The sequence below is a fragment of the Bufo bufo genome, chromosome 4 (genome assembly GCF_905171765.1).
Source record: "Bufo bufo chromosome 4, aBufBuf1.1, whole genome shotgun sequence".
Lineage (NCBI taxonomy): Eukaryota > Metazoa > Chordata > Amphibia > Anura > Bufonidae > Bufo > Bufo bufo.
This window is the reverse complement of record NC_053392.1, coordinates 85,414,782-85,440,310: the sequence shown is the minus strand read 5'-3', so window position 1 is coordinate 85,440,310 and position 25,529 is coordinate 85,414,782.

Genomic DNA, 25,529 nt, shown 5'->3' with positions numbered 1-25,529 from the left:
ATGCATGCGTACTAATGTGCAGGCATTGGGACCAAGAAAGGCCGGCAGGAGGAGTGACGTCAGTGGAGTGTCTCCTGTAGAAGAGAAGAAGACGGCGAGGGACTGGAAGAACAGAAAACACTAAAAGAGTGGTCATGTGACTGTGAAGAGGATCCAGAAAAAACACTTCTGATGCTGGGCGTAAGTATGTCTGCCCTCATCTTCTCTCCACAGGTTATATTAAGGGCACATTTTTAAGGTAGGGCCCCTTTAACCTCTCGTCTGCAGATACGGCTTCTACTGATTCAATTGGTATCTGCTGAATTAGCTTCGACTGATTTTCCTGGTAAATTCAATAAGGCTAGTTTCTGGATTAATACCTCATCTGCTATGTTCACAATATCCATCTCTCCTAGTTCCGACGCTGCTTATATATTAATCTTTGCACCCTGGTCTTTCTGATAGGTCTGCTTCTAGTGAGCTCGCACCAGTTTTCTACTACGTTAATTTGAAGATGTAACCTGGGTCCCTAGCAGCCAAGTTCATCCAGCCTTGTAGCAGGCTCTGATAAAACTAGGGGTAGCCTTTTCTTCCCACCAAGGAAGACTGGTAGTAGTTTCTGAGTTTGTTATCTGTGGTTCCATATGGTAAATATAGTATTTCCTTACAAAATCCCTGTCAACCTGGAAAAAAAATAGAAAAAAAAATCCTGCAATAGCAATTCTTTTTAATGTCTTGCTGGTTCTTTGCCTATGGTCTTCCATACAATCATTAAACCTGAGTTCAGATAATTGGTTCACAGTATAGCATCATTATTCTGCATCAACCAGGTTTCAGATCACCACTGCTAGTGTCACCACCAATGCCTAAAGCCATTGCATGAAGCAACCACATGACATGATGCATTGTCACTGCTTGTAGAAATACGACAGGAGCAAGGACTACTGAATAGAGATATACACAGTAATTATATTACAGATTATTTTCCAATTCCAAGTCCCTAGTTGATATGATAATCAGCTTGTCCCTCAACAGCCTTACATTTACCACCTATATCTGACCACTTGAAGTCATGGGTTGGGGGAACAACCTCTGCATGCACACAGTGAATAGACCGCAGGCTTAACTCCTTGGCATAGAAAAAGAGCAGAGAGATCAATGAAGAAATACAAATGTTACTGAATATTTTCCTGCAAAATTATACATCCATCCTTTCAGCAACTCCTGTTCTATAACATTCTACCCACAGCTCAGACACCTTGTTCAATGTAACGGGTTTAGAGATTAGCAAATTTCTTGAAATTCGGTTTAGGTCCAATTCTCATGAATCAGTCGGAAGATTTGATTTTGGTACAAATAAATTTAACCTGAATCAGAAGTGCTGCTCTCTCTCTTTCAAGCTCTTTAACACAAAGACAGCATTAGTAATGTCACAGTGACACTGACATACACTATATTGTTATGGGTAAATGCATGGTTGACAGTGTTAACAAAAGTCTATTTAAAAACACAATGCGCTGTCAAAAATTTGTAATAGGTTTTGGAAAAATGTGTATTATCTGTGGCCAAAATATACTGTTAGGGATTGCTTGGTTGGTATTCATCCTTTATCCCCTATACAGGGATCTGGACTTTACTACAGGGAAGCAACCATACTGCTACCTCCAGGGATAGTCCCAGTGTAGCAAGCATCAGAAGCTCAAGGTGCAGAAAACAAACAAAAAAATGCAGGAAAACCACAGGTATAGTCAGTCACCAAGACTAGAATACTGGTCATGGAGATCCAGGCAGCTCACAGTTAATACAGACACAGGAAAGACTTGCAGGTGAAATACTGTGTAATGAAGTCAGGCAGCACAGCGTACTGGTCGAGGGGTGCTCGGTTTGTGTGGACGTAATCCCAAAATCAGAAGAATGAAAGAAGCACTCATACTGCTGCTCACTTCTTGTTTGAAAAAGGCACCTGTGAGTGCCGAAACGCCGCGCGTCATATGAGTGACCAATAAATCTATCACCAGCAAAGATTTTTGGGAATGCCGGTTTTCTTTCATTCTTTTGCGGGTGAAATAGTGATGGGTCAAAGATGAGGCAGGTAGGCTAGGGACTTGACTGAAGCATAAACAGTGTAGACAGACTGGGTTAACAAAAACTGAAGTGAACTTGGACTTGAAAGTACAGGGGGGCACAGAGTGGAAGGCCAACACTTGAAACTCAGCAGGAATACAGGCAGGAGATAACACAGGATAAATGCAAGTAAATCGCAATAGCACTAGACTATCAAACATATTTGCTGGTTACCAGGGAACCTAACACTCAGGCACCCTCCTACAAGGGAACATCAATCATTTTCTGGGGAAGGATTTGTGAGTGCACACACTGGCCCTTTAAAAGGCTGGAGGTGAATGTGCACCCTAAAAGTGCATCAGTCAAGATCATGGAGGCAGCAGCATGGAGAGGACATCAGTGACCTAGAAGGAACAACGGGAGGGTGGTGGGCATGAACTGCAGACCTAAGGCTACTTTCACACTGGCGTTTCACGGATCCGTTTGAAACGCATTTGAAACGGATCCGTCAATAAAAAGACTAAACGGAGACAAATGGAAGCCATTCAGACGGATCCGTTCAAACGGATCCATCTGTATTGCGGATTCGTTTGTCACGTTTGTTTCCGTTTTTGCATCCGTTTAGCGGATCCGTTTTGGAATGAGTAGCATCTCTAGGTTCCCCCATCTTCATGTATTCAGATCCCCAGGGTTGTCATGCTCCTATATTTCTCCAGGGCTATCTTGTTGTAATTTAAAGTTGGTCCGGCTTTGATCATGGACTACACCTTTCGGACTCTTGTACACGACTACATGCACTTAAAGATGTATAGTGTTCGTTAGCGGGCCATATGTCCCTGATCATCATTGATCGTGCATGGGTCAGTAATGGTGTGGGGTGGCATTTCTTTGGAGGGCCGCACAGCCCTCCATGTGCTCGCCAGAGGTAGCCTGACTGCCATTAGGTACCGAGACGAGATCCTCAGACCCCTTGTGAGACCATATGCTGGTGCGGTTGGCCCATGGTTCCTCCTAATGCAAGACAATGCTAGACCTCATGTGGCTGGAGTGTGTCAGCAGTTCCTGCAAGACGAAGGCATTGATGCTATGGACTGGCCCGCCCGTTCCCCAGACCTGAATCCAATTGAGCACATCTGGGACATCATGTCTCGCTCTATCCACCAACGTCACGTTGCACCACAGACTGTCCAGGAGTTGGCAGATGCTTTAGTCCAGGTCTGGGAGGAGATCCCTCAGGAGACCGTCCGCCACCTCATCAGGAGCATGCACAGGCATTGTAGGGAGGTCATACAGGCACATGGAGGCCACACACACTACTGAGCCTCATTTTGACTTGTTTTAAGGACATTACATCAAAGTTGGATCAGCCTGTAGTGTGTTTTTCCACTTTAATTTTGAGTGTGACTCCAAATCCAGACCTCCATGGGTTTAAAAATTTGATTTCCATTTTTTTATTTTTGTGTGATTTTGTTGTCAGCACATTCAACTATGTAAAGAACAAAGTATTTCAGAAGAATATTTAATTAACTCAGATCTAGGATGTGTTATTTTTGTGTTCCCTTAATTTTTTGGAGCAGTGTATATACTTACTTCTTGACAGCCCCGGTCCTGGCTTGGTCCACCTCCCCTGGACGCTGGCGATTCCAGCACTGGTGAGCGAGCCCCAGCAGGTGAGCCGGCCACAGCTGGAGAGCCCTCAGCTGATGATGATGATGAAATCTATAATAAGGCTCATATACCCCGCATCCCCTGACGAAGCCACAGTGTGTGGCGAAACATGTCGGGAGGGGTGGTATAGAGCGATTTTTTAAACAGTGAGCAGTTATAGGGCAAACATTGTGAATATGCTGCGGATGAGCAGCCGAGCATACCAGGAGAGATTGTGAGCCTACAGGAGTGTTGATTGTAGCGGTCACACATACCGCCCATGAGAACAGCTATAGAGGATGTAGCGTAGTGCTGATAGAGTTCAGAAAGGAGGGCAGACAGTGGACAAGGAGACCGGTGAACTAATGTAGCCCCCATAGTTATACAAACAGCTACAAGTAGTAAATAGCAACAATGTTAGCTGCGGGCAACCTTGTATATAGTGACCAGTTATAGATGTATTTGGCGGCAGAGAGATTCTCACCAGTGCACCCTTGTGACCCACTGTCACAAATCTGTCCAACAATTACCAGCGTGAACACCATCCGGCATCAAGTAGTGGAATGAGGTTTACCCTAAAAAGGGATCCGTACAAAATTACTGTGCAACAATCACACCCTGTGAAAGCCATCACACCACTCCGATAATATCCCAGATTATACTGTGACACTGACAATTTTAATATTTTTTCTTTCTGTTGTGTGTGTTTTTCAAATAAATAATAAAGTACAAAAATTTTATCATTAGTTAGGGCCCCTTACAGGGATTCAGGGTCTTGCCAGACTTATGTTGTATTTATATAAATATCCCGAGGGTCTCTAAAAGGGACTTTGAACAAAAATCTATAATAAGAGCACATACTGATTAATGCAACGAATCAAACAGTACAAACTCCAAGTGTTGATTTTATACTTACCGGCCACTGAATACGCCTGCACCTTCTGGGTGGGTTTTTCCAATCTATGGTTGTCTTCTTTGATGACATCTGTACGCAACAGAATACCAGACAAAATGAAGATAACGTTAAAGGAACTTGTTTAGAGCACTATTTCCTCATATATCAACGATTTATTTTTTATTTTTAATACTTACTTTTTAAAATATAGATTGGTGCTTGCCCACCGCAGAACTTTCTAGAAATTCGAATTTTTTTACTTTTTTTATGGGAGACCCTAATAATAAAATGATTAAAAAAATTAATCCGACAGGAGCCATAATCCCCTCAAGTGCCATAATCACCCCCAGAGACAGCAGCCCCGCATAGTGCCTGCAGCCCCCCCATAGTGACATCAGCCCCCAAGTTCCAAACAACCTTCCCACAGTGCCCTCAGCCCCCCCAATGCCAGCAGCCCCCACAGTTCCAAGTACACCCCCCCCCCCCGCAGTGCCAGAAGCACCACACAGTTCCAGCCACAAACACCCCTGCAGTGCCAGCAGCAACCACAGTTCCAGCCACAAACACCCCACAGTGCCAGCAGCAACCACAGTTCCAGCCACAAAAACCCCTGCAGTGCCAGAAGCAACCGCACAGTTCCAGCCACAAACACCCCTGCAGTGCCAGCAGCAACCACAGTTCCAGCCACAAACACCCCCGCAGTGCCAGCAGAAACCACAGTTCCAGCCACAAAAACCCCTGCAGTGCCAGAAGCAACTGCACAGTTCCAGCCACAAACACCCCCGCAGTGCCAGCAGCAACCACAGTTCCAGCCACAAAAACCCCTGCAGTGCCAGAAGCACCGCACATTTCCAGCCACAAAAAACCCTGCAGTGCCAGCAGCAACCACAGTTCCAGCCACAAACACCCCCGCAGTGCCAGCAGAAACCACAGTTCCAGCCACAAAAACCCCTGCAGTGCCAGAAGCACCGCACAGTTTCAAGTACACCCCCCCCCCCCGCAGTGCCAGCAGCACCGCACAGTTCCAGCCACAAACACCCCTGCAGTGCCAGCAGCAACCACAGTTCCAGCCACAAAACCCCTGCAGTGCCAGAAGCACCGCACAGTTCCAGCCACAAAAACCCCTGCAGTGCCAGCAGCAACCACAGTTCCAGCCACAAACACCCCCGCAGTGCCAGCAGCAACCACAGTTCCAGCCACAAAAACCCCTGCAGTGCCAGAAGCACCGCACAGTTCCAGCCACAAAAACCCCTGCAGTGCCAGAAGCACCGCACAGTTCCAGCCACAAACACCCCCGCAGTGACAGCAGCAACCACAGTTCCAGCCACAAAAACCCCGCAGTGCCAGCAGCCCCCACAGTTCCAAGTACACCCCCCCCGCAGTGCCAGAAGCACCGCACAGTTCCAGCCACAAATACCCCCGCAGTGCCAGCAGCAACCACAGTTCCAGCCACAAACACCCCTGCAGTGCCAGCAGCAACCACAGTTCCAGCCACAAAAACCCCGCAGTGCCAGCAGCCCCCACAGTTCCAAGTACACCCCCCCCCGCAGTGCCAGAAGCACCGCACAGTTCCAGCCACAAACACCCCCGCAGTGCCAGCAGCAACCACAGTTCCAGCCACAAAAACCCCTGCAGTGCCAGAAGCACCGCACAGTTCCAGCCACAAAAACCCCTGCAGTGCCAGAAGCACCGCACAGTTCCAGCCACAAACACCCCCGCAGTGCCAGCAGCCACCACAGTTCCAGCCACAAACACTCCCGCAGTGACAGCAGCAACCACAGTTCCAGCCACAAAAACCCCCGCAGTGCCAGCAGCCCCCACAGTTCCAAGTACACCCCCCCCCCCCGCAGTGCCAGAAGCACCGCACAGTTCCAGCCACAAACACCCCCGCAGTGCCAGCAGCAACCACAGTTCCAGCCACAAAAACCCCTGCAGTGCCAGAAGCACCGCACAGTTCCAGCCACAAAAACCCCTGCAGTGCCAGCAGCAACCACAGTTCCAGCCACAAACACCCCCGCAGTGCCAGCAGAAACCACAGTTCCAGCCACAAAAACCCCTGCAGTGCCAGAAGCAACCGCACAGTTCCAGCCACAAACACCCCCGCAGTGCCAGCAGCAACCACAGTTCCAGCCACAAAACCCCTGCAGTGCCAGAAGCACCGCACAGTTCCAGCCACAAAAACCCCTGCAGTGCCAGCAGCAACCACAGTTCCAGCCACAAACACCCCCGCAGTGCCAGCAGAAACCACAGTTCCAGCCACAAAAACCCCTGCAGTGCCAGAAGCACCGCACAGTTTCAAGTACACCCCCCTCCCCCCGCAGTGCCAGCAGCACCGCACAGTTCCAGCCACAAACACCCCTGCAGTGCCAGCAGCAACCACAGTTCCAGCCACAAACACCCCCGCAGTGCCAGCAGCAACCACAGTTCCAGCCACAAAACCCCTGCAGTGCCAGAAGCACCGCACAGTTCGAGCCACAAAAACCCCTGCAGTGCCAGCAGCAACCACAGTTCCAGCCACAAACACCCCCGCAGTGCCAGCAGCAACCACAGTTCCAGCCACAAAAACCCCTGCAGTGCCAGAAGCACCGCACAGTTCCAGCCACAAAAACCCCTGCAGTGCCAGAAGCACCGCACAGTTCCAGCCACAAACACCCCCGCAGTGACAGCAGCAACCACAGTTCCAGCCACAAAAACCCCGCAGTGCCAGCAGCCCCCACAGTTCCAAGTACACCCCCCCCCGCAGTGCCAGAAGCACCGCACAGTTCCAGCCACAAATACCCCCGCAGTGCCAGCAGCAACCACAGTTCCAGCCACAAACACCCCTGCAGTGCCAGCAGCAACCACAGTTCCAGCCACAAACACCCCCGCAGTGCCAGCAGCAACCACAGTTCCAGCCACAAAAACCCCCGCAGTGCCAGAAGCACCGCACAGTTCCAGCCACAAAAACCCCTGCAGTGCCAGAAGCACCGCACAGTTCCAGCCACAAACACCCCCGCAGTGCCAGCAGCCACCACAGTTCCAGCCACAAACACTCCCGCAGTGACAGCAGCAACCACAGTTCCAGCCACAAAAACCCCCGCAGTGCCAGCAGCCCCCACAGTTCCAAGTACACCCCCCCCCGCAGTGCCAGAAGCACCGCACAGTTCCAGCCACAAACACCCCCGCAGTGCCAGCAGCAACCACAGTTCCAGCCACAAACACCCCTGCAGTGCCAGCAGCAACCACAGTTCCAGCCACAAACACCCCCGCAGTGCCAGCAGCAACCACAGTTCCAGCCACAAAAACCCCCGCAGTGCCAGAAGCACCGCACAGTTCCAGCCACAAACACCCCCGCAGAGCCAGCAGACCCCCCAATTCCAGCCACACACATCCCCACAGTGCCAACAGCACCCACAGTTCCAGCCACCCCCCACCAGTGCCAGCCGCCTCCACACCCCAGTACCAGCAGCCCCCCCACCCCAGTGCCAGCAGCCCCCACTGTTCCAGTCACACACACACCCCTTCCCAAGTGCCAGCAGCCCCCCCTACAGAGATAGATAGATAGATAGATAGATAGATAAATAGATAGATCGAAAAAAAAGAAAGATAGACAAACAGACAAAACTTCATATACTTACCAGTCTTCATCAAGTCGATAATCCAAAATGGCCGACGATGAGGGGAGGGACAGGAAGTTACTGGGCATGCGCAGAGATGTGAACGGTTTCTAACAGATCCATGTCAAAGCGGAGCCAGGACAAACGGATCCGTCCCCATTGACTTCAATTGTGAGTCCGGACGGATCTGTTTGGCTCCGCCTCCGCGGAACGGAGACCAAACGCAGCCAAACTGATGCATTCTGAACGGATCCTTATCCATTCAGAATGCATTGGGGCTAAACTGATCCGTTTGGAACCGTTTGTGAGATCCCTGAAACGGATCTCACAAATGGAATTCCAAACGCAGGTGTGAAAGTAGCCTAACTTTTATGCTACATGTGATCCTGGAAAATCCGCTTATTTGCACACTTATCAATTGTGGAAGCTTTGCAACAGGTTTTTGGAAAAAGGGTGCCAATTCACAGTGTTCAGTGCTGCTATGATGCTTAAAATATCATCAGCCAGTAGATTTTTTTCATATTAATTGGTCTGCTAGATGGCTCCTGCACATAAAAAAGAGTACGGTCTATTTTAAAACTAATTTGCAGTGCAGGGCTGTATGTAAGTGAACAGCTTAACCCTTGTAACACAGAATAAAGTAACCGCCCATATCCTGTCCCTATTGCTATCGAGTAATTCAATCTACCTAACTAAATACTGTATATATTCCCCATACCTAAAAAAAATTCCCCATGCCTAACAAAAAATCGGCATCATATAGAAAGTGAAATTGTGGAGAAATATGGAAAAAATTTGATAAATTTAATTTTAATTCACTCATCTCTAGACAGGTTCCCTTTAAATGTAGATATTTTTTTAATAATTCATTCTCAGGTTTAGTTTACATAAATTATATCAATATGTGAATCATCATATCTTCCAGGAATTTCACGCTTGTCTGTTCAGTCCCCGTTTATGGTTTGTATGATAAAATCACTTAGGAAACTCGACATGATCGTTTTGATGATCAGATATTTGATAATTATATGCTGTTCCGCTCCTAATAGGAAAAGCCTTGTAGGCAGAGATGCAAGCAGCTGTGTAATTTACTTTCATGGAAATGTCTTATCTACCAGTAGTCCCAGAAAAGTTGTATGATAATTTAGTTTCTCGGAGGGAGGGATATAGAAACTCTGTGTGCTACCTGTGATGAAAGATATTTACAGATTATTTACAGTAAGTGTTCTATTACATTTATTGGGCTACTATATTATATATTTAGCATTTCTGAAATTAAAATGCTCATACCTGCTGAGGTTCAGTCAGACAGGAAGATAGTTTTTCACCTATCTGACAACAAATCTTACCACGGTATATGTGGGAATAGAAATGGTATCACCATAAGGAATTTGTAAAATAATAGAATGGAAAATAATTGATGCCTATCAGACCCGATTATTCAGCCCAGCCTTAGGGGGTAAGGGTCCCTTATATAAATTGTCTGTAATGATTAACACTATAGCATAGTGAGTCTGGTGCTAATTATTTTTTTATTTTATTTATATGTTGAATGTTTTTGTAAGAACAGTAACTTGTACGATCGTTCGTTCCCCTTTCCCAACCCTCATACAGTTTCCACAGTACGCTTTACTGTATGGCTTTGGTATTTGATCTCCATATAGCTGGGAGTTTAGCTTGTTGAGGGCCTAAAGGTATTTCATGCCTATAGGCACATCAGAAGCAAATCCAATTCTGTCTAAACTGGTATTATAATACCTATATTTCTTATAAAAATCTAATGCAGATCAGGTCTACGTTACACTATTCAGTGGATTTTCCATCATGGAATTGTGGGTAGAAAATCCACAGCAAAATAAATGGAATTTTAGCACATTTCATCCACTTTCTACAGAGCATGGAATCCACTTGAATATTGATGTGATTTAAAATGGGAAGCAGGTTAAGTTATAAGGTATAATACGCAGCAAAATGCATAAAAAATCTGCAGTAGAAACTCTCTGCAGATACTCTGCCCCATGTGGCAGATTTAAATTCCTTGGGCCTACAAAAGTAAATGATTCTGAGGGCCCACCCTCTGTGTATACAGGACATGTCAACTTTAAAGATGGTGAGTTTCTTTAAATTTGTTTTCAGTCCGATTTTTACAAATTGGTTAGAAAATTTTATTTCAGTACAAATAAATTCTACCCAAATCAAAACTGCTCCAATTGGCCTGAAAATTGATATATGACACTCTGAGGTCTCCTAGGCTTTTCTCTCTTGTCATTCTCTCTTTAATTTTCTTAGAATTTGTCCCCCTCTCCTTCAGGTTCTTTAATGCAATAACAGCAATAGTAAATAATGTCAGAGTGACACTGAGATATACACTCACCTAAAGAATTATTAGGAACACCATACTAATACGGTGTTGGACCCCCTTTTGCCTTCAGAACTGCCTTAATTCTACGTGGCATTGATAGCATTCTTTAGAAATGTTGGCCCATATTGATAGGATAGCATCTTGCAGTTGATGGAGATTTGAAGGATGCACATCCAGGGCACGAAGCTCCCGTTCCACCACATCCCAAAGATGCTCTATTGGGTTGAGATCGGGTGACTGTGGGGGCCATTTTAGTACAGTGAACTCATTGTCATGTTCAAGAAACCAATTTGAAATGATTCGAGCTTTGTGACATGGTGCATTATCCTGCTGGAAGTAGCCATCAGAGGATGGATACATGTTCTCATTCTGTTTACGCCAAATTTGGACTCTACCATTTGAATGTCTCTACAGAAATCGAGACTCATCAGACCAGGCAACATTTTTCCAGTCTTCAACAGTCCAATTTTGGTGAGCTTGTGCAAATTGTAGCCTCTTTTTCCTATTTGTAGTGGAGATGAGTGGTACCCAGTGGGGTCTTCTGCTGTTGTAGCCCATCCGCCTCAAGGTTGTGCGTGTTGTGGCTTCACAAATGCTTTGCTGCATACCTCGGTTGTAACGAGTGGTTATTTCAGTCAACGTTGCTCTTCTATCAGCTTGAATCAGTCGGCCCATTCTCCTCTGACCTCTAGCATCCACAAGGCATTTTTGCCCACAGGACTGCCGCATACTGGATGTTTTTCCCTTTTCACACCATTCTTTGTAAACCCTAGAAATGGTTGTGCGTGAAAATCCCAGTAACTGAGCAGATTGTGAAATACTCAGACCGGCCCGTCTGGCACCAACAACCATGCCACGCTCAAAATTGCTTAAATTACCTTTCTTTCCCATTCTGACATTCAGTTTGGAGTTCTGGAGATTGTCTTGACCAGGACCACACCCCTAAATGCATTGAAGCAACTGCCATGTGATTGGTTGACTAGATAATTGCATTAATGAGAAATAGAACAGGTGTTCCTAATAATTCTTTAGGTGAGTGTATAGCTATGGGTAAATGCATAGTTGATGATGCTAACAAAGAGCCTGCTTAAAAACACACTGTACTGTTGGATTTGTTATGCTTTTTAAATTCAAATACTTCCAAAAATTGTTCTATATTGGTGGCAGATGCCGGCCTATGTTTATACATATGGTAGTATTGGGGAAAAAACAGTGACTTGTTCTGAACAAGAGGTCCAAAAATGTTGCCTTAACAAGTGCAGATGCCTTCCCCTATTTATAGACACATTAGTAAAGAAACAATGGTTTGCTATGAACAAGAGTGCAAAATGTCTACCTTTTTTAAGAGCAGTAGGACAGTGTGGAACCTCACGGACAAGGCAGGAGATATGAGGCTGTGTAAAGGTAGTATTAATGGCAGTAAGGGGAGCAGCATGTGAGGCTGCAGCAGCAATACAGCATGGAACATAAAGAACAGGCAGACAGTAGCCGTGGCATTACTGGGCCAGCGATAAATATCCACTGTCATCAATGGCAGATCTATTCATTGGCATCAGCTGCAGATCTGTGAAAATACTCATGGATCCATGCCTCATTCACTTTCACACATGTAATATTTTTTACACTTGCAGAGGCCAATTTTGTCCACTTCAGTGTGACTACAGCATCTGCTGCACTGAATACCTTCCGTGACAGTAAACTGGAGGCTGGGTAAGATGGTACACAGATAGCAAACTGGGACAGTTCCAGCTACTGTTCCATTCTGCCTCCACAAAAGTCCTTGGGGTCAGGCGAGCAAGATGTAGAAAATATATTTCTCCCACAATTCCTTGTTGCATCAGCATGAGAATTTGCTCTAATATAAATACCAGGGTAATGATGTCCTTGATGCCACTGTTGTCCCTACTCACAAATCTGGTGGCTTCTTTGAAGGACTTGAGTACGCCACATGCCTCCCTGATAAGCTGCCACTGCCTAAGCTCAAATTGCTCCCTCCTGTGGTGGTCTTGTGCATGATTTAATTATTGCCCTCTTTACACTGCTTGTATAGGTGCTCCAGCATATGCAATGTGTAATTCCTGCGAGTTGGAATATTGCAGATGAAGCAGTGCAAAGGCAGACCGTTTTGTCGTTGCAAGTTTTGGAGGGCATGCTTACCATAATGGCAGCTGAAATATGCATATGCAATATGGACAATCCATCACACTGTTTTAAAAACATTGTACCACTAAATTTATCACATGTGCCATGCAGGGAGTAAGTCTTATATCCCCCAAATTCAGCACAGCCACAATGTTCCTGCCAATGGTCCACTGACCATATTGTCCAGTTGTAAATGGAAAGGAAACATCCATTGCTGTTTGATGCATATTATCAATTGATCCGCCGTGTGTTTCTCTCCCAAAGGCTCATCAGTTGTAACACAGCATGGCAAAGCTTCAGTTTACACATATGGTAGGAGGGAAGGGGAGTGGAGGCAATGTTCTGCTCTTTTTGTGGGGGGGCGGGGGGTCCATAAAGGAGGAAATGGATAAGCGCGTGGTGTAGGAACCAGTCTGGCACAAACATACAGGTCTCAATAGCACCTGTATGTGCATGCAAATCATTGCACTGTCACTGCCCATAACGGATGCTCCATGTGTCGATGGTGATTGCTGCACAATGACAATTATAAGGAGCAGCCCATGTTCTCTGCCTCAAAGGAATTCAATTCCACTTTTTCGTGGGTCACCCTGTAGATGACGATGGGGAGGAGGAAGAGGGTGGTGATTTTACTACATTTTATTTATTTTATGCACTTACAGTATATAGCTCTACTATATTCCCCAGCGCTTTACAGACATTAGTATCCAACTGTCCCCAATGGGGCTCACAATCTAAATTCCCTATCAGTATGTCTTTGAAGTGTGGGAGAAATCCGGAGTACCCGGAGGAAACTCACACAAACACAGGGAGAACGTACAAACTCCATGCAGATGTTGTCCTTGGTCGGATTCTAACCCAGGACCCCAGCGTTGCAAGGCACTAACCACTGAGCACTAAGCCACCGTGCTGCCCATTAGCCTGTGATGCAGAATCATGCATTGAGGAAGAGTCATAGGGGGGTCATTTACGAACAAATATACACGTATGGCTCAATCAGAAGCCCTGAGGCTACTCAAATGTGGAAACTTCCCCAACCGAAGATCTAAAAAAGTTGGCGTGGTGTGGGCGGGGAAGGGGACGGACCATCAGGCCCATCTCATTTATCATTTTCTACGCCTGTTTTAGGTGTAGAAAATGGTCTAAATGTAAGACAGCAAGGAAGCTGTGTTACATTTAGAATTGGTGGTAGATACGCCAAAGTTATGTAGAGTCTCATGCCTCTACATAACTTCCGCTAATCCACCGTCAGCACAGGGGCTTAGTGACACTGGCGTCAAAAAGGTCTTAATAAATGTGCCCCATAGTTTCTACATTTGTACCAAAATAGACACACAATGATTAGGTATACAAACACTAAGGAGAAAACTGATTTTTTCTAAGGCAAAAATATTCTCAATTGGACAAAGTCCATGGTACATGACATGAACATCTGAAGGATGGATTCTTTGGAAGACAATTTTCATTAATTTTTGACTCTGACAAATGGATTTTTTTAAAGTTAATTTTCAATAACTTTTTGGAATTTTTTTTGAGTCTAACACCCCCAATACAATGTATGTTGATAAATTACTTTTTTAAGGAAAACAATGCAATTTTAAATAATTCCACATGGGAGATACCCACACAAAGCCCCCACCAGGAAAAATCACATAATTTCTGCCACCACCACCCCAGCTTGCCCTAGGTCTGATACAGTTTTTGAATTTATATGGAACTATTCTAATTGGAGTATAGCTCACCACCTAATAATATGCCTTTGAAATACAAGTACATAGATTGTCTGAAAGATTCAAGGTGTTGATAGTGTAGTGCCGGTTATTCGCGTTTCCTTCTATCGGATTCTGAATCGACTACTATGATATACAGCAACTGTGACCCAAACTAATACATCAGAATATATACACTAGTCTGTGCTCAATAGATTTTTTTTTTAATGTACAATTAGACACAGTCTACAGCTAAAAGATATGCTGGTGTGATGCTTATTAATTGTAGAAGCTTTGTGCAATTGTAAAATATACTATATGTAGGAAAATATACGCTGATGCAGCAAAATACACTTATTGCATACATGTAAACTGAAGAAGCTTTGCAAGAGATTTTTAGAAAGAAAAGGGCTGGCTTCTGCCATAAAAAAGTACTGCCTCTTTAAAAGCTCATGTGAGGTGCAAAACAGTCTTTAAATGAACAGCTCCAGCCCTGGCTGTAACAGATGCAGTAACTCACCCTACTCTGTCACTAATGATAAAACCTGACTTTCTATCAAGTAATTCAATCTGTCTAACTAAATACATCTTCACAAACCCTAAGGGCCCTTTTACACGGGCGAGTTTTCCGTGCGGGTGCAATGCGTGAGGTGAACGCATTGCACCCGCACTGAATCGGGACCCATTCACTTTAATGGGGCTGTGCAGATGAGCGGTGGTGATTTTCACGCATCACTTGTGCGTTGCGTGAAAATCTCAGCATGTTCTATATTCTGCGTTTTTCACGCAACGCAGGCCCCATAGAAATGAATGGGGCTGCATGAAAATGGCAAGCATCTGCAAGCGATTTTCACACATGGTTGCTAGGAGATGATAGGGATAAGCAACCCCGAACCCCATTAAAGTCTATTCACTGTATTATTTTCCCTTATAACATTGTTATAAGGGAAAATAATAGCATTCTTAATACAGAAAGCTTAGTAAAATGTGCCTTGAGGGGTTAAAAAATTAAAAAAATTAACTCACCTCATCCACTTGATCGCCCAGCTGGCATCCTCTTCTTTCTTCTTCTTTCAGGACCTGCAAAAGAACCTTTGATGACGTAATCGCGCTCACCACGTGGTGAGTGCGGTGACGTCAGCGCAGGTCCTGCTGAATGAAGATAGAGGATCCTTAGCTTCTAAGTTATGTTTTTGGTTTTTTTTAAACCTCAATCGACATTATACTTAGCATTCTGTATTAACAATGCTATTATTTTCCATGTTACCCATGTTATAATTAAAAATAATAAAATCTACAGAACACCAGACCCAAACCCGAACTTCAGTGAAGATTTCCGAGTTTGGGTCTGGGTACCACAGTCAGTTTTTTCCTCAAAACGCATTGCAATCGCGCTGAAAAAACTGAACAACGGAACACAATCACAGTCAAAACTGACTGCAATTGCGTGCCTACTCGCACCCTGAACGCATCCGGCCCTCACCCACTACGCCCGTGTGAAGGGGCCTAACACTTTCCCTGTAAGACCCTAAAATGGCTGTGTTGTGTGTCTAATTGCTTTGTCTGTGACAGACACATCCACTCCTCTCACATCAGTGGCTGAGTTCAGAACGGCTTCTCTGCTTGGGAGATAACATAGTGCCCGATAGACCAACCAATATCTCCTCTCCTGATTGGCTGTCAGGCTGTCTACAAGGTATTGAGGCCAAGCCTGCTACCTGGGGCCCAGCCCAGGGTCGTGATCCTGCGTCTGTATCTTCCCTGACCTGTTTTTCTCACTAGTATACTGAATTTTTAATTTAATCCATCAGTAGCATTTTTGACAAAGCATTTTTAAAAGCCAGGGAGAAGTTGAGTTTTTTTTTTTCTCCCTGGCTGTGACGCTCTCTGCTGCGACCGGACCGCGCTACAGCCAGGGAGAAGGAGACGCCCATTGAGAAACAGGGCAGTCTCCTCCTCCCTGTACCGATGCTATTCATTAGCATACCAGGCGGGCAAAGTGAACGGGAGCCACAGCTGGGGAATAGAGCGCCGGACAGACAAACTAGTAAGCGATATTACATCCATGAACTATGCCCTACACAACCCCCTACTTATTTCATAATGTCTGGACCCATGAAAGATCCTCTTTAAATCTTCATTTTCTCTTATGTTGGATGACAATTTGGGGCTTTGGAACCAATTACTCAACTTACAATGGTTTCAATATACAATGGTCGTCCTAGAACCAATAAATATTGTATCTTGAGGGACCACTGTATGTATAACCAGGAGCCTGTTCGTAATTCATGCTCAGTGGCGTAACTACCAGGGAAGCAGGGGAAGCGGCTGCTTCGGGGCCCGGGCTGACAAGGGGCCCGGGAGCAGTGTCTCACACACACACACTTACTGTGTGTACATCATTTTACGTTTTCAGGCCGGCCCCACCCCCGAAAACAACACCTCCAAATCCCCTCCCCTTTACATTTGGTGCGGTCACATAGGGGCCCGCCCCCCTCCCATCCATCCTACTTCCCCATTCATTAACACAGGGCCTGCTTCGGCGGGCGACTCCGTCCATGATTATCTGCTGACTCGCTGCCTCTTCTGCCTGCATAGTGTGACACTTGCCAGAGAACAAGTCGGCAGCACACTATGCAAATGAATCTCTTCAGGCAGCACAGTGGCAGCCCGCCCCCAAATGAAGTCCTCCCCACGGGGCGGGGAGGCTGGGAGAAGAAGCACAGCAGAGGGCGGAGGGAGGCACAGCAGGCATGCACAGCACTCGTTTTTTCAGGTATGTGCCTGGGCCCCCATGTTCCCCCCCTCCCCCCCTTGCCTGCTGCAGCTGCACCTGCACTAGTGCACAGTGGTTCTGGGGCCTCTCTGGGCATGAGGAAAGAGGAGGGCAGGGCAGAGTCAAAGTAGTTAACCCTTTCCTCCTCTCCCAGTCTGTCAAGTTCACAGACTGGGAGAGGAGGGGAGGTAAGACCAGGTACAGCAGCAGGCAAAGTTCTGAGTGTGCAGCCATGGCAGGCTGCAGCATGTAGCTGCCATCCCAGTCCCACCAGCCTCCTATATAATAAAATGCATTCATCTGCTTCTGTTATAGTACAGGAGGCTGGCAGATGCTGGGATCGCCCCCTGGCAGCTGCATGCTGAAGCCTTCAGCATGTAGCTGCCAGGTAGCCAGATCACAACCTCTGCCCACGCTTCCTCTGCCAGCCTCCTGTACTATAGCATGTGGGACATGGCAGCCTCCCCTCTCTGCCTCTACTGCTCTGCCATGTACTAGTGCTTTTCTATGGCACTCTCTTAAGTTACATATACACAAATGTGATGCCAGGATGGTTCTGGCCTGGCATCGGGTGCATGCATATGTGTGCCATAATAAGCACTAGTACATGGCAGAGCAGCGGAGGCAGAGAAGGGAGGCTGCCACGTACCGCATGCTATAGTACAGGAGGCTGGCAGAGGAAGGAGTGGGCAGAGGTTGGGATGAAAGTTCCAATCACCCCCTTTCACAGTGTTTTAAATATAGGTAAATAAACATAAAAAAAAAAGCATTGCCATGTCCAAAAATGCCTTCACTATTAAAAAATATAAATAATTTTAATTCAAAAAGGGTACCAATAAAAACTACAATTCATCCACCTGAAGAAAAGCTTCAGCTCTTTAGGCAGAAATCTAAAAAAAAGTTTTAGCTGTCAAAAAAGTGATACAAAGAGAAAGAGAGGTTTTTTGAAAGGTTTTATTTTAAGTAAGGGTCCATTCACACGTCCGTTGTTCTGGGTCCGCATCCGTCCCACAATTTTGCGGAACAGGTGCAAACCCATTCATTTCAATAGGGCCGCAAAAGATGCGGACAGCACACCGCGGCCCCCGCAAAATAAGATGGAACATGGCCTATTCTTGTCTGCAATTGTGGACAAGAATAGGCATTTCTATCATAGGGAACTATCAAAATGCGAAACGCACGCAGCTGGTATCCATGTTTTGCGGACATTTTGTGGACCGCAAAACACTTGCGGACATCTGAATGGACCCTAAGGGAGGGGGGCCCTGTAAAAAATTTGCTGTGGGGCCCAGTCAGTTCTAGTTACGCCCCTGTTCAGGCTCATTCACAAGGACCCCTTTAAAATTCACGTTTCTATTTAGTAAGGTTGCCAAATAAAAACTCTTCAGAATCCTTTTATTAGTTTTAAAAAATTCTAATTCCCATCAGTGAAATCACTCTCAGAACTGACTCGTTGGTCCCCAGATTACCAGACCTCTATGATTTACAATGTATGCATATGCATAAATCAGTATACAGTAAAAATGTCACGTAGGTCACGTAGGTGTTAATGGTTAAATCTGCAGCATTGATGATTTAGCTGTGTATCTTTGCTGTAAACACTTCCAATACAATATTTAAGAACTCTGCAAATGTGAAGTGGGCATTAGCTAAGGCTGAGTGCACTCAGAAAATTGGATTGCGGTTTTCACTGCCAGTTACTGGACTCCTTTCTCTAACAATAGAACGTAAAGACAGGGGTTGCCCTGATATCCAGTACTCTGGGGAGATCCTATACTTTTAAGCAATATCAACCTACAATTAAATGTGTACGGGCACCAGAAGACTGTATTGTCCCAACCTGCACTGGATCTTAGAATTGTAAGAACACCTGCTAGACATCAGAAGTGGACATCCCCGATAGTAGTTGCCTTTCCTAGGTTCTAACCATATCTTTCAGTACTCGTATATCCACATGAATTACAGTATCAGGTAACAGGAGTACAAAAAATTGGAATACACCGATAGATGACAGGACTTGTGTGTGGATGGTCATGAATGATGGCCCAAACGGTTGGTGAAGGTAATGACAGTCATGGTAATTGAGTAGACAGATGATGATAAACAGAGATGAACAGACAACCAACCCTAACTCTCTGAATCTTCTCTACACCTGAACACTGGACCTAAATCCAAAGACCAATGACCCTCATTGTCCCTAAAGATATCCCTATTGAAAACCCTAATTTGGAATACTGAACCTAACATGAATGAGGGCAGGAGGGCACTACGACCCAGAAAGAAGAAAATCAAACTGAGCAAAGCTGAACTTGGAATAAGGCAAGACAGAAACAAGGAAAAAACTAACACAAACTACAACACTTGGACAGGACTAGAAGAACCACAGTAACAAAACTACACTGACAAAAGGCAAGAAGAATGATACTACCTCACTGATTAAGGAAAATTAGCATTTTCCAGAAATGCTTTGAAGTTTTTGATCCTCTTCAGCTTTCATAAGCTCTTGTGGTGTCACTGTGCTCTCTAGATAGGCACACTCCCAGAACTAAGTGAAGCTATATCTTTACACCACCACCACAACTGCAGTGCAGATATATGCCTATAGACTTGGTTATGCCATCTTTAGATTGTCTCATCAAAGCATAGGATATTAAGCCCTGGTAGGTGATTGTTAGCACTCATTCTATAGTGTATCTGATAACAGGAGGAGTCTGGTGTACCTGCGAGCCCCATTGGCACCTAGTGGTTATAGGCTAGTGGTGTTATGGCTTACAGTTTCCATATAGATAGCTAGCGCGGTCCATATCTTTTACTTATCAGGTGATTTTATATTTAGCCGATATGCGGTACCAGCCTGTGATTTGCAGCAGTATAACTTTATTATATTGCAGCAGTGCCAGTGTTATATGGTTTTATTAGGCAACAAAAATGATACTAGAAATATACTGGATTAAATGCACAAAGCTTATGTTATAACCAGCCACCCATTTCAGAAGCCAGAAATATTTAAAGAAAAGGCTAACCAATCAGAAACTTCTCTCTAAATGAGCCTGAGCAGGAGCAGAGTAAACAGCTGCACCACACTATCTCAGCTGTGAGCCCCAAAGAACTAATAGACAGTAGAAGATGAGACAGCAGGAAAACTCATACTTACTGTAATAAGAATAAGGGAGGATGTGTTTGAATGACTACTCACCCCACTCTCTGTATAGGATGTTGTCCCTGGAAAGGTCAGAGAGTAGTAGTCAGTATGGTGCTCACTTTATCAGATAACTTCCAGACAAAGTCCCTGAATTTACATACAGAGGACTTCAGCTACAAAAGGCAAATTTTTAACAGAGCACATTTGCATTCCTGTACACTTTCTCTGTGTCATATATCTGTGCTTGTGGTTACAATGCAACTAGTTAAAGGAGGTAAACTGCAGTCATTGTAGGAACATTCACTTCTTGTCTAAGGAACCAAATCAATCAAATCAATACTGTTGCCAGTCATTAACTTGGCGTATGTCTGTAACGTATTGATTAAACTGCTGAGTTTATGATACATGTCTCAACTGTGAATTTTGTTTCTGCTAAAATGTTAATTCTTCAGAAACCCCGACCCGTCCTGTTGGTGATTCATTGTTATAAGATAATATTCTGCTCTGGACATTGATAAATACAGTCAGGTCCATAAATATTGGGACATCGACACAATTCTAACATTTTTGGCTCTATACACCACCACAATGGATTTGAAATGAAACAAATAAGATGTGCTTTAACTGCAGACTGACAGCTTTAATTTGAGGGGATTTACATCCAAATCAGGTGAACGGTGCAGGAATTACAACAGTTTGCATATGTGCCTCCCACTTGTTAAGGAACCAAAAGTAATGGGACAGAATAATAATCATAAATCAAACTTTCACTTTTTATTACTTGGTTGCAAATCCTTGGCAGTTAATTACAGCCTGAAGTCTGGAACGCATAGACATCATGTGATGCTCTGCCAGGCCTCTACTGCAGCTGTCTTCAGTTCCTGCTTGTTCTTGGGGCATTTTCCCTTCAGTTATGTCTTCAGCAAGTGAAATGCATGCTCAATCGGATTCAGGTCAGGTGATTGACTTGGCCATTGCATAACATTCTACTTCTTTCCCTTAAAAAACTCTTTGGTTGCTTTTGCAGTATGCTTTGGGTCATTGTCCATCTGCACTGTGAAGCGCCATCCAATGAGTTCTGAAGCATTTGGCTGAATATGAGCAGATAATATTGCCCGAAACACTTCAGAATTCATCCTGCTGCTTTTGTCAGCAGTCACATCATCAATAAATGCAAGAGAACCAGTTCCATTGGCAGCCATACATGCCCACACCATGACACTACTACCACCATGCTTCACTGATGAGGTGGTATGCTTAGGATCATGAGCAGTTCCTTTCCTTCTCCATACTCTTCTCTTCCCATCACTCTGGTACAAGTTGATCTTGGTCTCATCTGTCCATAGGATGTTGTTCCAGAACTGTGAAGGCTTTTTTAGATGTCGTTCGGCAAACTCTAATCTGGCCTTCCTGTTTTTGAGGCTCACCAATGGTTTACATTTTGTGGTAAACCCTCTGTATTCACTCTGGTGAAGTCTTCTCTTGATTGTTGACTTTGACACACATACACCTACCTCCTGAAGAGTGTTCTTAATCTGGCCAACTGTTGTGAAGGGTGTTTTCTTCACCAGGGAAAGAATTCTTCTGTCATCCACCACAGTTGTTTTCCGTGGTTTTCCAGGTCTTTTGGTGTTGCTGAGCTCACCGGTGCGTTCCTTCTTTTTAAGAATGTTCCAAACAGTTGTTTTGGCCATGCCTAATGTTTTTGCTATCTCTCTGATGGGTTTGTTGCGTTTTTTTTAGCCTAATGATGGCTTGCTTCACTGATAGTGACAGCTCTTTGGATCTCATCTTGAGAGCTGACAGAAACAGATTCCAAATGCAAATAGCAGACTGGAAATGAACTCTGGACCTTTTATCTGCTTATTGTAATTGGGATAATGAGGGAATAACACACACCTGGCCATGGAACAGCTGAGAAGCCAGTTGTCCCATTACTTTTGGTCCATTAACAAGTGGGAGGCACATATGCAAACTGTTGTAATTCCTCCACCGTTCACCTGATTTGGATGTAAATTAAAGCTGACAGTCTGCAGTTAAAGCGCATCTTGTTCATTTTATTTCAAATCCATTGTGGTGGTGTATAGAGCCAAAAAAGTTAGAATTGTGTCGATGTCCCAATATTTATGGACCTGACTGTATGTCCCTGCAGTTTAAGTCTTGTGGACACAACCGTATGTTCGATCCGCATCCGATCCGCATTATTTACGGATCAGATACGGACGCATTCATTTCATATGTCCGTTCCTTGTCACCTCAAAGAGGCTAGAACAAGGATAGGACATTTCTACAGGAGTAAACCTGCTTGTCAAACTGTGAGATGAGCCTCACCAATGAGATACTCCACTGTTCTTGAAGAGTTGCACTCAGCATGCCTCCCAAATTCCCTACATTCAATATGATAGCGGTGCTTCCCATGACGCAATGTTTCTGTCCCAGTCAAAGTAGTATTACAAACTGACAGTTCAGTTTTGGAATTTGGGAGGTGTATTAGGCTCAGTTTCCATCCATCAGATCAGTATAATTTTTGCAGATTTTGTTAGAAAAGCATCTTTTTGGGGGTCAAAACTAGTGTTGAGCGCGAATATTCGAATATTGAATTTTTTTAGCGAATATCGGCACTTCGCTAATTCGCGAATATTTTGAATATAGTGCTATAAATTCGATATTTCGAATATATATATATATTTTTTTTTATTGTTATATTTTTTTCTTTCCCACTTCCCAAAAGTAGTTCTTACCTGTCCTTAGGATTCCTGGGTTCCTTGGCTGCTCCAGTCAGTGCCCGTTGCCGCTTCTGACGACTTCCGTGCTCATGGAGCGTCCCCATCACCATGGGAACGTCTCCATACTAGAATGTACTGTCGGATTTGAGAATTATGTTGAAATCGCAATTCGATTAATTCAAGTTATAATAATCGAATTTTGATTTCAACTTAGCACTGCTATATTCCATATTAGGCTAGAATTAACGAATATGGAATATAGCAGTGCTAAGTTGAAATCGAAATTCGATTATTATAACTTGAATTAATCGCATTGCTATTTCAACTTGGACCTGGTTTACTATGGTTGGCTTGATAGAATTAGCGAATATGACAAATGTATTCGTCATATTCCTCAAAACGAAGATAACGAAGTATTCTCCATCTTCGTTTTAGCTACCTATTCGTCAACTTCGCTAATTCTAGCAATCAAATAGGAAAGTTGACTATACAGACAGCTAAGTTTAATTCTCTATGCGATTACATTACTTTGCTTTTTTTTTTTTTAAATTGAATAGTTAAATACTTGATTATTATAATGATTCTATTTATAGAAAAACAAAAACTAAGTAATATAATCGCATAGCGAATTAAACTTAGCTGTCTCTATAGTCAACCTTCCTATTTGATTGCTAGAATTAGCGAAGTTGACGAATAGGTAGCTAAAACGAAGATGGAGAATACTTCGTTATCTTCGTTTTGAGGAATATGACGAATACATTCGTCATATTCGCTAATTCTACCAAGCCAACCATAGTAAACCAGGTCCAAGTTGAAATCGCAATTAGATTAATTCAAGTTATAATAATCGAATTTCGATTTCAACTTAGCGCTGCTATATTCCATATTAGGCTAGAATTAACGAATATGGAATATAGCAGTGCTAAGTTGAAATCGAAATTCGATTATTATAACTTGAATTAATCGAATTGCTATTTCAACTTGGACCTGGTTTACTATGGTTGGCTTGGTAGAATTAGCGAATATGACGAATGTATTCGTCATATTCCTCAAAACGAAGATAACAAAGTATTCTCCATCTTCGTTTTTAGCTGCCTATTCGTCAACTTCGCTAATTCTAGCAATCAAATAGGAAGGTTGACTATAGAGACAGCTGTGTTTAATTCGCTATGCGATTATATTACTTTGCTTATTTTTTTTTTATAAATAGAATCATTATAATAATAAAGTATTTAACTATTCAATAAAAAAAAAAAAAGTAATATAATCGCATAGCGAATTAAACTTAGCTGTCTCTATAGTCAACTTTCCTATTGGATTGCTAGAATTAGCGAAGTTGACGAATAGGTAGCTAAAACGAAGATGGAGAATACTTTGTTATCTTCGTTTTGAGGAATATGACGAATACATTCGTCATATTCGTCATCTTCGCTAATTCTAGATATCAAACCAATAGGAAAGTAGCCTTAAGTTAAAATCGCAATACGCGATTATTTGAATCGCATATTAATCGCAATAACTAGAATAATGACGAATATTCAATTTCGACTAATATGAAGCTAATATTCTATCGAATATTCGCGAATTTCGTCGAAATCGAATATGGCACCTGCCGCTCATCACTAGTCAAAACATCAGACACCACAATAAAACCAACTGGACTCCATGATAGACCTTGGCCAAATACTGTCCAACAAGTGGGCGCAAATATAGAGACAGAAGCAACGTAAATAAAAGCTGTGGTTCATCTGCTAATGCCCTCAGTGCTGCTGACTTGACAATAGTGCTGAAAGGAAAGGAACTAGTCCCTTGGCTGAACATATGCCTTCTTTCAGACATGCTATGTAACATTAAAAGTATGAAAAATAAAGCATATCTGCCACCTTATTGAAGAAGGTAGTAAAATGTGCTCTTAACCAGCTTTGCCTCCCACCGGATGTAAGGCAGCTATCCTATAAATCACTGTTTGTCCCTTTAAAAAGGCCTTGAGACATGACTTAAATAAGCCAGTATCTCATCTGCAGGCAGCTGTTTTGGAGTGATTTACCCCCCTCAGTGCAGAGCAGAGAGTACTGGTTTAACTGGGTGAGAGGCCTAGGTCAGGATTTGGGGGATACTATTTCTCCTCACAGAGAGCGCCTTAATCGGCATAAGGAAATTTATAGGCCATACATTCCTCTGGAATTCTGGGAAGAAGGTATGCAAATGAGCTCTTAACAAGCTCTGCCTCTAATGCCACCAGATGTAAGTCAATGTTCAACCCTATAGAAGAGCTGTCTTACATCTGGTGGCATCAGAGGCAGAGCTTGTTAAGATCTCATTTGCATCCCTTCTTCCCAGAATTCCAGAGGAGCATGTATGGCCCATAAGACTCCTCACGCTCTCCATAAGGAGAGATAGTACCCTCCAACTGCACCTCATTGACACATTAATGAAGATTTAGCAGCACTGAATACTATAATATAGATAACACTGTTACAATAAAATGTAT